Source organism: Oncorhynchus tshawytscha, linkage group LG13 (assembly GCF_018296145.1).
Source record: "Oncorhynchus tshawytscha isolate Ot180627B linkage group LG13, Otsh_v2.0, whole genome shotgun sequence".
Classification (NCBI taxonomy): Eukaryota; Metazoa; Chordata; class Actinopteri; order Salmoniformes; family Salmonidae; genus Oncorhynchus; species Oncorhynchus tshawytscha.
The window spans coordinates 20400372-20418460 of NC_056441.1; the positions used below are offsets into that span (position 1 = coordinate 20400372).

Sequence of the window (18089 nt, forward strand, 5' to 3'; positions counted from 1 at the left end):
TTCACTTTGTTTATTACCAATTTCACTTGCTTTGGCGATGTAAACATATGTTTCCCATGTCAATAAAGCCCTTTGAATTGATTCAGCACAAACGTCATGTCATGTGACAGTGGTAATTCAGCACACACACCATGCCATGAGACAGTGGTAATTCAGCACACACACCATGCCATGAGACAGTGGTAATTCAGCACACACACCATGCCATGAGACAGTGGTAATTCAGCACACACACCATGCCATGAGACAGTGGTAATTCAGCACACACACCGTGCCATGTGACAGTGGTAATTCAGCACACACCTCATGTCATGTGACAGTGGTAATTCAGCACACACATCATGTCATGTGACAGTGGTAATTCAGCACACACCTCATGTCATGTGACAGTGGTAATTCAGCACACACATCATGTCATGTGACAGTGGTAATTCAGCACACACATCATGTCATGTGACAGTGGTAATTCAGCACACACATCATGTCATGTGACAGTGGTAATTCAGCACACACATCATGTCATGTGACAGTGGTAATTCAGCACACACATCATGTCATATCAATAGCGCACCAACAGAAGGTCAAAACAATCAGTGTTCGGGGGTATGTGTAATAATTACGTGCTGCTTATGAATGTAGTATGTATGGGATATGAATGTATTGAGAAGTCCTTATATAGGTAACCATGTATAGTATTGCTGCAGAGGGTTCACCCATGCACAGCTTCAAATGACACAGCATACTGATTTCTCTTCGAAGTTGTTAGTTACATCATGTCATGTGGATATTCTGATCTAACGCAGAGACCACTATGTCATTTGATATGACAAGCCAAGCTTTTACCAATATTGAGTGAATTCCTGTGGCCTAGACTGTGAGTGACAAGTTATACAATAGGGCAGGATGGATGGTAACTAACAGGAGTCAGCTGAGAATCAATTTAATAACATTATTCAATTGATTCATTTCAGATGCCTTTGACCACCTTCCTGTCCAAGGCCCTTCTACCCTGATTGCCCAGTTTGGCTGGGCAGCCAGCTCTGAATTTTTTTTGTGGAATTTCACATCTAAGGGAAGAGTAAACAGAATGTAGTTATTTAGGTGTGGGAATGCCACAGGGTGTGTGTTAGGCCAGCAGCAACCAAAATCTGTGCAGTTGAACATGGATCTCAAGCAAACATCACATGTGAGATAGAGAGAGAGAGAGAAAGCAAAAACAGAACCAGGTCAGAGGTCAAACTAACTAAACAACACAACCAACCTAGAGGATTACAGGATCCAGGCTGCATCACATCCGGCCGTGATTGGGAGTCCCATAGGGCGGACCACAATTGGCCCAGTGTCGTCCGGGTTTGGCCAGGGTAGGCCGTCATTGTAAATAAGAATTTGTTCTTAACTGACTTGCCTAGTTAAAAAAAAGGTTAAATAAAAAATGTAAAAATACTGTTTAGAGAGACACACTGGCCGTGTCTTAATACCCATACTAGCATCCTAAATAGAAGGCCGTTTGTGTATGTCAAAAACGTATGTTTTACAGTATGTGACATTTTGAAAATTCTGTATGATTTAAATGCCCAGATGTCATACTACTTATGTCGGGCTTCTCATGCAGTATGGATGAATTGTAAACTTTCGGGAATTTCACACCCACAATACATACAAACAGGATAAAAGGAGGGCTTTGAGATTTGAATGTTCTCTGAAACAAACATAACATTTATTGAAGATGGCACAGAAGACGAGCAAAGAGTCTCCTGCAATGTTCAAATGTTAGTCGTTTTTTGTTGTCCTTAAAATGATCATGACTATTTAATCCTTAATCTTTGAAAACAGATTGATATTTGCAGCCTGCCATGCCTTTACTTTAGCTAAATAGCTAATGTTAGCTACATGCTTTAGTAGGAATTGAAGTTCGCTGGATACCCGATAAGCACACAGTTGTCGAGCAACCTTTCCGGTTTATATACAGTTGAAGTCGGAAGTTTACATACAGTTAAGTTTGGAGTCATTAAAGCTCATTTTTCAACCACTCCACAAATGTCCATGTCCATTCTGCGGCAATACGACATCCCATCTGGTTTGCGCTTAGTGGAACTATCATTTGTTTTTCAACAGGACAATGACCCAATACTCCTCCAGGCTGTGTAAGGGCTATTTGACCAAGAAGAGTGATGGAGTGTTGCATCAGATGACCTGACCACCACAATCACCCAACCTCAACCCAGTTGAGATGGTTTGGGTGAGTTGGACCGCAGAGTGAAGGGAAAGCGGCCAACAAGTGCTCAGCATATGTGGGAACTCCTTCAAGACTGTTTCTAAAGCATTCCAGGTGAAGCTGGTTGAGAGAATGCCAAGAGTGTGCAAAGCTGTCATCAAGGCAAAGGGTGGCTGATTAGAAGAATCTAAAATATGCTAAATATTTTTGTTTAACTCATTTTTGGTTACTACATGATTCCATGTGTTATTTCATAATGTAGAAAATAGTACAAATAAAGAAAAACCCTTGAATGAGTAGGTTTGTCCAAACTTTTGACTGGTACTGTATATATATCTCTACAGAAATAAGACAGGTTCTGCTTCTGTTGCCTGTTTGAGTGTTTGTATTAAAAGCTACTGATTCAATGAGCTTCAAGCCTCATGCAACCACAACATGTCGGATAAAACAGTTTCACCAATATTTTTAATCTTTGCTATGCTGTAATAAAGGCTTTACACTTTTTTTGTTAGAACAGTCTCTCTGGTATTACTGATTGTAACATCTGCTTCAAACTCACACCCTTAAACACCTAGATCCCCTGAACACAGTTCACTCTCCAGATCCCAATCACATGAATTCTAATCACCTGTTCACAAACATGTATGTCATTACCACACACTATTTAGTTCAGTTCTTTGCACCCCATCACTGTGAGGTATTGTTTGTTTTGTGACACACGTCTTTCAGAGGTCTGTTTTTCCCGTGATTTACTCCTCCCGCGTATGAGATTTTTTTTGCCTGCCTCAATAACGACGCCTTTTGCCTATTCCCTGCTTCTATTTTAGCCTATCTACTTATTGCTTCATCTTCCGGAACTACGTTACTAGCCTTTTCCCTGCCTGTACTGTTGCCCTTCTGGACCCCCTGTGTATGACCTTCTGCCTGCCCCTGGACCCAGCTACATGCCTCCTCCTGTGTATGACCTTCTGCCTGTCCCTGGACCCAGCTACCTGCCTCTTCCTGTGGTCCTTTGCAATAAACACCTGCTGCGCCCTGCGCTTGAAACCAGCTCTCTGTCTTCCCTTGTGTTCATTACACTGAAAATGTATTGAGTGTTGTTTTCACTATCCCAAATTATCAGAAACATCACACTGTAATCTAACAGCACCTGTTTGTCAAACATAATATGCACGCAGCACTTGCACCTTACCTTCCTTCTTTTTCTTGGTATCTAGTAGTTTCCACAACTAAGTAAAAATTTTCAGCACATCTGCCTTCCCCTTTCCCGCCTGAGCAACCAGGAAACATTCATCTGTTTCGAGTTTCTTTTTCATGTTCTCATCCATTTTGCTGTCACATGTTAACATGTTATGGTGTTCAGAGTTTGTTATAATCAATTTATTGATGTGAATTTGATAGGCTATAGGTCAAGCCCCATTGGTCACTTGCATTCGATGCATACATGTGTCACATAAAGAGAGCAAGAGTTGAGGGAATAGGTCATGTTTTTCCTAAACAAATTAAGGATTTCGGTAACCAAACTTTCCAGTCAGAAATGGCTGTAATTATGTCACAGCTTCAGCAACACAGACAGCACGATAAACACTATTGATGTTCTTTGGTGGTCGCGGCAGCAGTGAGGAGTGCGAGACAATGGGTGCTAGTCACACAGGCACTTGCTGTCATTTATTTGAACACAGGGCAGCAAGTCTGAGCCCGGCCTGGCACAATCAAATCAATTTCGGTCAGACTCCCTCTAGATTAATGTGTGTATCTTAATTATTTCATCAAACAGTGTGCTTAAAGCATCAGACAAGTTCAGTGCATATAGTTGATTTTATTAAAACAGATAGGGTGTGTTTTATATATGGAAAACTACAACTTTTAAAATCAATTGTTCGAAAGAACAGACGGGATCTCTGTAAACAAAGATTTTGTTTTGGGTCGGGGACAGCCTTACCACATGTTTATTAGGTTACTCATTGCCTTCTTGGTGTTGTTTCACTCTTCACACTGGTCCCTCTCACATACTAAACTCACCCAATGTGCTAATGTTGACTTTTAAGCTTCTGGAACCCTTCACTCACTGCCTTCTCAAAAACACCTCACTCATAAGTCTTCTTCATGCAGGGAAGTACTCTTTCTCTCTCTGTCATTTTAAATACATTATCTCCCCACAGTAAGTCACATGCAGGTTGATTATCATAGCTGTTTCGTCTGTGTGGCATTGGCACATTAATAATTTAATACCAGCAGCAAGTCATTTCTCCTGACTGGAGCCAGATGTGCTGCTGCTCTTCCTGTACAGCTGACTGGGTAGAAGCCCGAGGCGCGGTAACAGCAGGTGATTGGGTTCACATGGATGATCCCTAATCTGAGCAGCAGGAAGCTGAACAGCCAGCTCACTGAGACCAGAGCCTCCTCAGATTGATCATATCCCCTAGTCTCATCACCTACTGTACCTACCTGTTCTCTTGTTTATTTGCTCTCCCTTTTATTTCTCTCCTTTCTCTCTATCATTCTCTCTTTTCTTTCTTTCTTTCATTCTCTCTTCTTTCTTTCTTTCATTCTCTCTTTCTTTCTCCACAGCATGGTTACTAATTTGAATAGTGAACACTGTTAGTTTCCAGCATTTCAGAGCATGGTACATGGTATGTGCGCTCGCATGTGAACTTGTGTGTGTGGCCTGGAGTGGAAGTTTAGAGCGGCTGGTACACTGAGCGGGTCACTACAGGGTGGTGATGACTAGTGGTATTAAAGTGAACAGCTGTGATTCAGTTCAATCCAGTAAAGCTCCATTTACGTCACATAATGGAGCTTGGAGCTTTGGATCGACCAGTCATTTTCATCACCATCTTAGTAGCAGAAATAAGGAAATACGTACTGCATAATAGTATCTCAGGATTCTTTCTTAAAAAACAAACCCTTTATTCTCTTTTTTTGGTCAGAAAGGGCACATTTAGTTGGCCTAAGTGTTGATCTTTTCTGCAAGTTCATGTTTTATTTTTGTCTTTCTCTCCCTGCAGTGTTACTAAACTGTTGTTCTCTTATTCTGTTCAAACTGTTCTTAAGAAGGGTTCAGTAGTGGATGTGAAAATAGTGGAGGGCAGATTCACCATGACTTCGGTAGCTGCTGTATCTCCATATCACCTACAGCAATAAGAGAGAACAATTACCAAGATAAATATTCAGTTGAACTGACAGTATGACCAGGCTACTAAGACCACATGTACTTTCAGTGTTTCCCCCCTATATCCATTGAGCAGCGGCCAGCTGCTAAATCGTTGCCGCCACAATTTAATATGACAAAAACGTTTTCAGTGTAAACTTAAATGACTGAAAGCAGATATAAAGTATGAAGAAAATAGAGATATATATACACACACACACACACATATACACACACACACACACACACACACACACACACACACACACACACACACACACACACACACACACACACACACACACACATATATATACACACACACACACTGAACAAAAATATCACCGCAACATGTAAAGTAAGTTGGTCCCATGTTTCATAATTTGAAATGAAACAGCCCTGGTGGTAGTGGCTACAGTGATCTGATCTAGCTGTAGGGGGTTTTGTATGAACTGAAGTCCAGTGGGAGACAGTATGACACAGTTATTGTTTCATCGCAGTTTGATATTAATAATGAATACTCTTGTCACAGTGGCTGTTGTCTCACTGACCCAGTGACATTTTCACAGTGTTCACAGTGTTTGATTTGATTTCAAACTAAAAAGGCTGTTTAAAATGGCACCCATTTCTCAATATAGTGCACCACTTTTGACCAGGGCCCTAGGGAATAAGTCTCTCTTACTTGATGTGCGTGGCTTTGAAAGCTGACGTCCACACAAGTCATTGAATAGAGATTAGTCCCGACAATCTGATTATAGGTCATAGGCATCGTCCTTATTGGACAGAGGGAAATTTGGGATTGTGAGTGGTATGACTTCTATACATTCAGATCTGTGGGCATCTGATTTGAATTTTTACATTTGAGCAGTTGGCATTTCACTTCCTTGCCTGAAGTAGGCTGTTAAATTAATTCAATTACGTGTATTTTTTAAAGAAGGGTTTCATGTTTGATAATGGTTAGATATCCTAACGCTATCTCAATGGCCGTGTCATAATATCCATACTCGCGTACTACATACTTAGCCTGCATAGTATGTACTCATTGTTGCATAGTATTTATGACATAATGTGTAGTAAAAAGTATGTAATATTCCACGGCCATAGCGGACATCTTTGCAACAGGTTCACATACAGTTGAAGTCGGAAGTTTACATACACCTTAGCCAAATACATTTAAACTCAGTTTTTCATAATTCCTGACATTTAATCCTAGTAAAAATTCCCTGTTTTAGGTCAGTTAGGAATAAAGGTAGAGAGAATTATTTATTTCAGCTTTTATTTCTTTCATCACATTCCCAGTGGGTCAGAAGTTTAAATACACTCAATTAGTGTTTGGTAGTAGCATTGCCTTTTAAATTGTTTAACTTGGGTCAAACATTTTAGGTAGCCTTCCACAAGCTTCCCACAATAAGTTGGGTGAATTTTGTCCCATTCCTCCTGACAGAGCTGGTGTAACTGAGTCAGGTTTGTAAGCCTCCTTGCTCGCACACGCTTTTTCAGTTTTGCCCACAAATGTTCTATAGGTTTGAGGTCAGGGCTTTGTGATGGCCACTTCAATACGTTGACTTTGTTGTCCTTAAGCCATTTTGCCACAACTTTGGAAGTATGCTTTGGATCCATTTGGAAGACCCATTTGCGACCAAGCTTTAACTTCCTGACTGACGTCTTGAGATGTTGCTTCAATATACCCACATAATTTTCCTGCCTCATGATGTCATCTATTTTGTGAAGTGCACCAGTCCCTCCTGCAGCAAAGCACCCCCACAACATGATGCTGCCACCCCCGTGCTTCACGGTTGGGTTGGTGTTCTTCGGCTTGCAAGCGTCCCCCCTTTTCCTCCAAACATAACGATGGTCATTATGGCCAAACAGTTCTATTTTTGTTTCATCAGACCAGAGGACATTTCTCCAAAAAGTATGATCTTTGCCCCCATGTGCAGTTGCAAACCGTAGTCTGACTTTTTTATGGTGGTTTTGGAGTAGTGGCTTCTTCCTTGCTGAGCGGCTTCTCAGCTTATGTCAATATCGGACTCGTTTTGCTGTGGACATAGATACTTTTGTACCTGTTTCCTCCAGCATCTTCACAAGGTCCTTTGCTGTTGTTCTGGGATTGATTTGCTCCTTTCGCACCAAAGTACGTTCATCTCTAGGAGACAGAACGCGTCTCCTTCCTGAGCGGTAATGACGGCTGCATGGTCCCATGGTGTTTATACTTGCATACTATTGTTTGTACAGATGAACGTGGCACCTTCAGGCGTTTGGAAATTGCTCCCAAGGATGAACCAGACTTGTGAAGGTCTACAAAGATTTTTCTGAGGTCTTGACTGATTTCTTTTGATTTTCCCATGATGTCAAGAAAAGAGGCACTGAGTTTGAAGGTAGGCCTTGAAATACATCCACAGGTACACCTCCAATTGACCAATTATGTCAATTAGCCTATCAGAAGCTTCTAAAACCATGACATCATTTTCTGGAATTGTCCATGAGGTTTAAAGGCACAGTCAACTTAGTGTATGTAAACTTCTGACCCACTGGAATTGTGATACAGTGAATTATAAGTGAAATAATCTGTCTGTAAACAATTGTTGGAAAAATGGCTTGTCATGTACAAAGTAGATGTCCTAACCGACTTGCCAAAACTATAGTTTGTTAACAAGACATTTGTGGAGTGGTTGAAAAATGAGTTTTAATGACTCCAAACTTAATTGTATGTAAACTTCCGACTTCAACTATATATAAACCGGAAAGGTTGCTCGATAACTGTGTACTTATCGGGTATCCAGCTAACTTCAATTCCTACTAAAGCATGTAGCTAACATTAGCTATTTAGCTAAAAATCTTATTTGAGCTGTTCTTTCCATAATATGGACTTGATCTTCTGTATATCACCCCTACCTTGTCACAATATAACTGATTGGCTCAAACACATTAAAGAATATATATTTTAACAAGGCACAGGTGTTAATTTAAATGCATTCCAGGTGACTACCTCATGAAGCTGGTTGAGAGAATGTCAAGAGTGTGCAAAGCTGTCATTAAGGCAATGGGTGGCTACTTTGAAGAAACTAAAATCTGTTTAACACTTTTTTGGTTACTATGTGATTCCATATGTGTTATTTCATAGTGTTGATATCTTCACTATTATTTTACAATGTAGAAAATAGTTATTAAAAAAAATTAAAACCTGGAATGAGTAGGTGTGTTCACATTTAACCGTTAGGCTCCTCCTCTCCTCACTTTTAGACAATTAAGGCAATGACTGTTTTCACATCTCCTCACTCCCCTGCTGGCTCTGCTGCATAGTTCTCAACACCAATATGCTGGTTAACTTTGCTATTATGCACACAGCAACATGGTCTAGAAAAAGGTGCCAATTCAACAGTGCACTGAAGTTTCAGAAACGCATATCCAACGCGGGAGATATATATGTGTATTTTTAATAACATGCACTATATATATATATGTGTGTTTTAAAAAATATATTATTAGTGTTCCACCATTGTTCTTACATAATATAACCATATACAATTTCAGTAGCACGTCTTAGAGTGATGGACTGTGACATCCCCACGGACTCCACAATGGATTAGGCCACTCAGACAGGCACCAATCAGACAAGTGTCTTGTGCTCTATGAAAAATATGTTTTGCGACCGACTGCTTGACTAAAGAAATCTCGTTCCACCAACAGCCTGTCAACCAAACAATCAACTAGTCGACTACATGGGATCAGCCCTAGAGTGTGGAGTTTATTAGTTAATAATGTGGGTCATTAAGTTTGCTAGCTTTGCCTCAGGATAAACGAACACACACACACACACACACACACACACACACACACACAGTACATCTGTCATAGTACAGCTGTGTGACAGCCTTCCGGATGGAAACTACTGGAGAAACAGTCATTCTTGTTATCTGAAGTACAGTATACTCAGCCTTCGTCTGAAACGGCACCCTATTTCCTATATAATGCACAACTTTTGGACCAATATCATATGGGTAGTGCAAGGGGAATAGGTTAAGCCTCTTTGCCACCCAATCCCCCTCTATATAGCAACATGCAATGGCCATGAAGATAGATGATGTTATCTTTTTTATCCAACCTCTCCTCTGGCTCCCAGCTGTTCACAACCGGGGTTGAAATTAGAAAACAGAAAAACAAAACATCCATCTTATCAGCTTATGTCTGTTTATTAGAACGCTTAATACCGAAAGAGGTCATGCTTTCTACTGAACCATCAAAATGGGCAGGGACAGGGGTACAAGGGGTGGTCCCAGTGGTGTGTACATCTGGTTCAGAGGAAAGCGCCAGCGACAGTGGGTGTGTTCCACTGCTGGGCCTCAATGGACTCTAGGGATTAAGGGGGAAGACCCCCCATAGGGCTGCACTGACAACATATCTGCTCAGAGACAAGGGAGGAGAGGAGAGAAGGAAACCCCCTGTCCTCATCCCCCCATCTCTATCCTCATCTAGGGCGTAGGGAGAGGAGGGATGGAGGGGATGGAGGGAGAGCCCTAGGGTGGACCAGTAGCCTTTCACTCCCAACACCTGCCAGCCCATCCTGAGAGGGAGTCCAAACGCAACATACGCACACTCGTGCCAACACACACACACACACACACACACACACACACACTTTACTAGTTAATAGAAGACTTCCATTGCTCAGGCTATCTGTTTAGTCACACATCATTGCTGCTTGCTCATGTAGACTATACACATCAATAAGCTTTATAAAGACCCAGATATACTGTAAATCAGGAGCTTATATTCATGCAAAGACCAGGGCGCATATTCATAAACACTCTCAGAGTAGGCATTCTGATCCAGAATCAGATCTCCCCCAGTCCATGTAATCTTACTTATTATGATGTAAAATGCTAAACTGATCCTAGATCAGCACTCCTACTCTGAGACAGTTTATGAACACTGATGACTTCTAAACGTATTCATAAAGAGTAGTGATACTGACAGAAACACATACAGTAAGTCTCTCTGACCCAGTTCTATTAGAGGTTGAACACTGGCATCACTGTACTGCCATCCAGGACTTTACAAGTCACTAACACACTCTGTTCTCTATGCCATGGCTGACGCCATCGCTTGATGCTAACAAGCTAGGGTGAACTATGGATGACCGTGATGATTTAATTCAGTCCTCCCTTCTCTACAGGCTGGGAGGAAAAGTGGTGGGAAGAGGGAGAGAATATATCCACCCTCCCTCACACGCCTTGTCCCGCTGGGCCTAGGAAGGAAAAGCAGAGTGTAAAAGAGAGGGAGTGAACCGTCTTTCATCCTGCCTTCCCCTCCCCACCTCCCTCTCCTCTCCTGAGGAATATCTGATATTATCTTTCTTATCCAACTCCCTAAACCCAATCCCAATGTCCCGTCTTTTCCTCTCCAAACCAAAATTCCAACCCCCCTCTCCCCTTCCCTCCCCCTTACTCTATTGTCTCATCTGCTCCCAAGTGGCGCAGTGGTCTAAGGCACTGCATCTCAGTGCAAGAGGCATCACTGCAGTCCCTGGTTCAAATCCAGGCTGTATCACATCCGGCCGTGATTGAGAGTCCAATAGGGCAGCGCACAATTGGCACAGCGTGGTCTGGGTTTGGCCGGGGTAGGACGGCATCGTAAATAAGAACGTGTTCGTAAATGACTTGCTTAGTTAAATAAAGGTTCAATAAAACATTTTTTTAATTATCACAGCTGCTAGGAATATGAAAACATTCCCTTCCTCATTTAACTCCCACCTCTATCCCTTCCCTCCCAATGTACCTCCCCTCTCCCTAATTTAGATTAACATCCCTCCCCATTCCTTACCTCCCCTACTGTCTAAGCAGCCCCTCCAGAGGAATGTAAAAAAATCCCTTTCTCAAACTCCCAACTCCACCCCCCCAGAAATACCTCTACCCCTCAGGGATGCCTCTGTCATGGAGGGACGTGTCAGGACACGAGAGACAGGCCAGAGGAGAGATAACAAGACAGGGGTAACATCTCTGGATCAGATAACCCTGATAAATAAAGCCAGGTCAGGTCACTGTAGATCCTGGAGAAACCTTCACTGACTGATTGGGAGAAGCCTGGATGAAACCTGGTTTATGGACTGTAGACTTAATACAACAACAGAGATGTGGTCTGAATCAAGAACAATAACTTTAATTCCTAAGATTAATATTACAATTGATGCTTATTTCTAATTTAAGGAATTTGGATAGTAATAATTGAGCTTGGGTAGGTCCAGTTTGGCACCACCTTTCAGGAACTAGAGATTTGTAGGACATTCTGGGAATCAGTGTTCTCTCCCAGCTGGGCATCCTTACAACACTGCTCAGCACCATGTCTGCTACAATCCTTATGAAATGACTATCAGCTGTGAAAACTGAAAGACACTCCTTTTTTAAAGAATGCAAGGCCAACAATTTCCTAAAAAGTAAGAACCACACACATATGGAAGCACACACCAGAGCACATGCACACTACACCAGAGCACATGCACACACACCAGAGCACATGCACACACACCAGAGCACATGCACACACACCAGAGCACATGCACACACACCAGAGCACATGCACACTACACCAGAGCACATGCACACACACCAGAGCACATGCACACACACAAACTGCTCCATGCAGAGAACTGAAAGTAGGGTGTTCTTGAAGAGCTCAGTACAAAAAGTAAAATGTCATTGTACTGAGTTTTTTAGGCCACCTCTTGTATAATTTCTCTGAGATTTAAAACAATGAGTGTTTTCGGTTTCCTGTTAATCTTTCACCTTGACCTTCATCTTTGTATTGATTCTCAGTGCTTAGAGGGCTACTGATCACACACACCAACAGTCACACACAGTACTTAGAGGGCTACTGATCACACACACCACTTAGTGGGCTACTGATCACACACACCACTTAGAGGGCTACTGATCACACACACCACTTAGTGGGCTACTGATCACACACACCACTTGAGGGCTACTGATCACACACACCAACACAGTCACACACAGTGCTTAGAGGGCTACTGATCACACACACCACTTAGAGGGCTACTGATCACACACACCAACAGTCACACACACCACTTAGAGGGCTACTGATCACACACACCACTTAGAGGGCTACTGATCACACACACCAACAGTCACACACAGTACTTAGAGGGCTACTGATCACACACACCAACAGTCACACACAGTACTTAGAGGGCTACTGATCACACACACCAACAGTCACACACAGTGCTTAGAGGGCTACTGATCACACACACCAACACAGTCACACACAGTGCTTAGAGGGCTACTGATCACACACACCACTTAGAGGGCTACTGATCACACACACCAACAGTCACACACACCACTTAGAGGGCTACTGATCACACACACCACTTAGAGGGCTACTGATCACACACACCAACAGTCACACACAGTACTTAGAGGGCTACTGATCACACACACCAACAGTCACACACAGTACTTAGAGGGCTACTGATCACACACACCAACAGTCACACACAGTACTTAGAGGGCTACTGATCACACACACCAACAGTCACACACAGTACTTAGAGGGCTACTGATCACACACACCACTTAGAGGGCTACTGATCACACACACCAACACAGTCACACACAGTACTTAGAGGGCTACTGATCACACACACCAACAGTCACACACAGTACTTAGAGGGCTACTGATCACACACACCACTTAGAGGGCTACTGATCACACACACCAACAGTCACACACAGTACTTAGTGGGCTACTGATCACACACACCAACACAGTCACACACACCACTTAGAGGGCTACTGATCACACACACCAACACAGTCACACACAGTACTTAGAGGGCTACTGATCACACACACCAACAGTCACACACAGTACTTAGAGGGCTACTGATCACACACACCAACACAGTCACACACAGTACTTAGAGGGCTACTGATCACACACACCACTTAGAGGGCTACTGATCACACACACCAACAGTCACACACAGTACTTAGTGGGCTACTGATCACACACACCAACACAGTCACACACACCACTTAGAGGGCTACTGATCACACACACCAACACAGTCACACACAGTACTTAGAGGGCTACTGATCACACACACCAACAGTCACACACAGTACTTAGAGGGCTACTGATCACACACACCAACACAGTCACACACAGTACTTAGAGGGCTACTGATCACACACACCACTTAGAGGGCTACTGATCACACACACCACTTAGAGGGCTACTGATCACACACACCACTTAGAGGGCTACTGATCACACACACCAACACAGTCACACACAGTACTTAGAGGGCTACTGATCACACACACCAACACAGTCACACACAGTACTTAGAGGGCTACTGATCACACACACCAACAGTCACACACAGTACTTAGTGGGCTACTGATCACACACACCAACAGTCACACACAGTGCTTAGAGGGCTACTGATCACACACACCAACACAGTCACACACAGTACTTAGAGGGCTACTGATCACACACACCAACAGTCACACACAGTACTTAGAGGGCTACTGATCACACACACCAACAGTCACACACAGTACTTAGAGGGCTACTGATCACACACACCAACAGTCACACACAGTACTTAGAGGGCTACTGTCACACACACCACAGTCACACAGTACTTAGTGGGCTACTGATCACACACACCAACAGTCACACACAGTACTTAGTGGGCTACTGATCACACACACAGTCAACACAGTCACAGACAGTCACACACACTTAGAGGGCTACTGATCACACACACCACACACACCAAGGGCAGTCACACACAGTACTTAGAGGGCTACTGATCACACACACCAACAGTCACACACAGTACTTAGAGGGCTACTGATCACACACACCAACAGTCACACACAGTACTTAGTGGGCTACTGATCACACACACCAACAGTCACACACAGTACTTAGAGGGCTACTGATCACACACACCAACACAGTCACACACAGTACTTAGAGGGCTACTGATCACACACACCAACAGTCACACACAGTACTTAGAGGGCTACTGATCACACACACCAACAGTCAGTCACACAGTACTTAGAGGGCTACTGATCACACACACCAACACAGTCACACACAGTACTTAGAGGGCTACTGATCACACACACCAACAGTCACACACAGTACTTAGAGGGCTACTGATCACACACACCAACACAGTCACACACAGTACTTAGAGGGCTACTGATCACACACACCAACACAGTCACACACAGTACTTAGAGGGCTACTGATCACACACACCAACAGTCACACACAGTACTTAGAGGGCTACTGATCACACACACCAACACAGTCACACACAGTACTTAGAGGGCTACTGATCACACACACCAACAGTCACACACAGTACTTAGAGGGCTACTGATCACACACACCAACACAGTCACACACAGTACTTAGAGGGCTCACACACACCAACAGTCACACACAGTACACAGGGCTACACACAACAACAGTCACACACAGTACTTAGAGGGCTACTGATCACACACACCAACAGTCACACACAGTACTTAGAGGGCTACTGATCACACACACCAACAGTCACACACAGTACTTAGAGGGCTACTGATCACACACACCAACAGTCACACACAGTACTTAGAGGGCTACTGATCACACACACCAACAGTCACACACAGTGCTTAGAGGGCTACTGATCACACACACCAACAGTCACACACAGTACTTAGAGGGCTACTGATCACACACACCAACAGTCACACACAGTACTTAGAGGGCTACTGATCACACACACCAACAGTCACACACAGTGCTTAGAGGGCTACTGATCACACACACCAACAGTCACACACAGTGCTTAGTGGGCTACTGATCACACACACAGTCACACACAGTCAGGGCTACATCACACACACCAACAGTCACACACAGTGCTTAGTGGGCTACTGATCACACACACCAACACAGTCACACACAGTGCTTAGTGGGCTACTGATCACACACACCAACACAGTCACACACAGTACTTAGTGGGCTACTGATCACACACACCAACACAGTCACAGACAGTACTTAGAGGGCTACTGATCACACACACCAACAGTCACACAGTGCTTAGAGGGCTACTGATCACACACACCACACAGTCACACACAGTGCTTAGTGGGCTACTGATCACACACACCAACACAGTCACACACAGTACTTAGTGGGCTACTGATCACACACACCAACACAGTCACACACAGTACTTAGAGGGCTACTGATCACACACACCAACAGTCACACACAGTGCTTAGTGGGCTACTGATCACACACACCAACACAGTCACACACAGTACTTAGTGGGCTACTGATCACACACACCAACACAGTCACACACAGTACTTAGTGGGCTACTGATCACACACACCAACACAGTCACACACAGTGCTTAGAGGGCTACTGATCACACACACCAACAGTCACACACAGTGCTTAGTGGGCTACTGATCACACACACCAACACAGTCACACACAGTGCTTAGTGGGCTACTGATCACACACACCAACACAGTCACACACAGTACTTAGTGGGCTACTGATCACACACACCAACACAGTCACACACAGTGCTTAGAGGGCTACTGATCACACACACCAACAGTCACACACAGTGCTTAGTGGGCTACTGATCACACACACCAACACAGTCACACACAGTACTTAGAGGGCTACTGATCACACACACCAACACAGTCACAGACAGTGCTTAGAGGGCTACTGATCACACACACCAACACAGTCACACACAGTACTTAGTGGGCTACTGATCACACACACCAACACAGTCACACACAGTGCTTAGTGGGCTACTGATCACACACACCAACACAGTCACACACAGTGCTTAGTGGGCTACTGATCACACACACCAACACAGTCACAGACAGTGCTTAGTGGGCTACTGATCACACACACCAACACAGTCACACACAGTGCTTAGTGGGCTACTGATCACACACACCAACACAGTCACACACAGTGCTTAGTGGGCTACTGATCACACACACCAACAGTCACACACAGTGCTTAGTGGGCTACTGATCACACACACCAACACAGTCACACACAGTGCTTAGTGGGCTACTGATCACACACACCAACACAGTCACAGACAGTGCTTAGTGGGCTACTGATCACACACACCAACACAGTCACACACAGTACTTAGTGGGCTACTGATCACACACACCAACACAGTCACACACAGTGCTTGGTGTAGGCTACTGATTACACCATTAGAGACCATACAAAAGAGCTGAGGACTGACGTTCCTTGCAGCAATCTATGGCGTCACACTCCATTGTGTTCAGGAGCCCTGTTGTGTTGCATTGAGCAGAAGAACAGTGAAAAACATGCAATGGTTTGTCTGAATTCACTCCAGACCACAATTCTATAATAATTTATTTAATGAGGGCGACTTAGGGAGAACGAAAGAGGATGAAAGAAGAAAGAAAAAGAGAGAAGTGAGAGAGAGAAGCAGGAAAGAGAGAGTGAAAGAGAGAAAGCGCTGGAAAGGCTGTGAGAAGGGGACTGGGACTGTCTGGCAGCAGCCATGCTGGCTGGTTTAGGCCTTGGCATCCTGCTTCTACCCTCCCATCATCCTGAGTCTTACCATCAAACAGCTTAATAAAATGAATATGCCCTGGCAATGGAGCAAAGCACTTCAGTTTAACTACATCAGAGCAAGCCATTCTCCACAGAGAAAACACTCTAACCTTAAAACGACTTTCTCAAAACAGTACGTGCAGCTGGAGTGGAGGGCATAGCAGTGGGCTATAGGATGGTTTTTATAATGCATTCTAGAGAACATGACATTTACATATACTCCTGGCTGCTTCATACCAGGACAAGCAATATGAGGAAGGACAAACCTGAAGAAACCTGTGTTGTGGAATTTGTTAGATATTAGGTTTTGTTGTGAAATTGTTAGATATTAGGTTGTTGTGGAACTGTTAGATATTACCTGTTAGATACTGCTGCTCTGTAGGATCTAGAAGCATAAGCATTTCGCTACACTCCCAATAACATCTGCTAACCATGTGTATGTGACCAATACAATTTGATTTGATCTAGTAAACAAAGCCCAGTTACTGAATTTGCAATGGCCTAATGCCCCCTGACCTCTCCAAAACCTGCAAGAGTTCTGAAATCCCTGCTTGCTGACCCACTTCACTCAGTCCATGAGAGTTGAGTTGTGTGTGTATGTGTGGGTCCTTCTCGCCTGTCTACAACACGTAGTGAATCACAATCCCACACACACCTCTGGAGCAACTCTCCACTCCTCCTATTCTCGAATCGCTAAGAGGACATTTAAACCCATTGTCCTAAAGCCCAACCACTGCGCTCCACACCGCGGCTCTGTGATGAGGACATTCACCTCTCCACGGATCGCGATGACGCGACCCCTGTGGTCAAAAGCAAATCGAGAGAAAGTGGTCGACAAAACCCAGGAAGAAACATGTTTACTGGGACGTCAAGAGACTCAAATATGATCCGTTTAGCCTCACGATATCGCGGACAGTATCAAAATAGTGGAGTCTATCAATTAAACCAAATTCCAAGGCATTTGATGTTGGTATGAACAAAATGGTTTTATAGATGCATCAAATAATTTGTTTTACTAAGGCAAAACAAATCACCTACATA

At 43.7% G+C, this 18089-nt stretch overlaps 1 protein-coding gene across 4 annotated transcripts in view; it reads right to left on the bottom strand.

Annotated features, from left to right (window-relative positions):
- Positions 1-18089, bottom strand: part of LOC112235205 (rho family-interacting cell polarization regulator 2-like) — an 88575-nt gene that overhangs the window by 50188 nt on the left and 20298 nt on the right. The window lies entirely within an intron of this gene.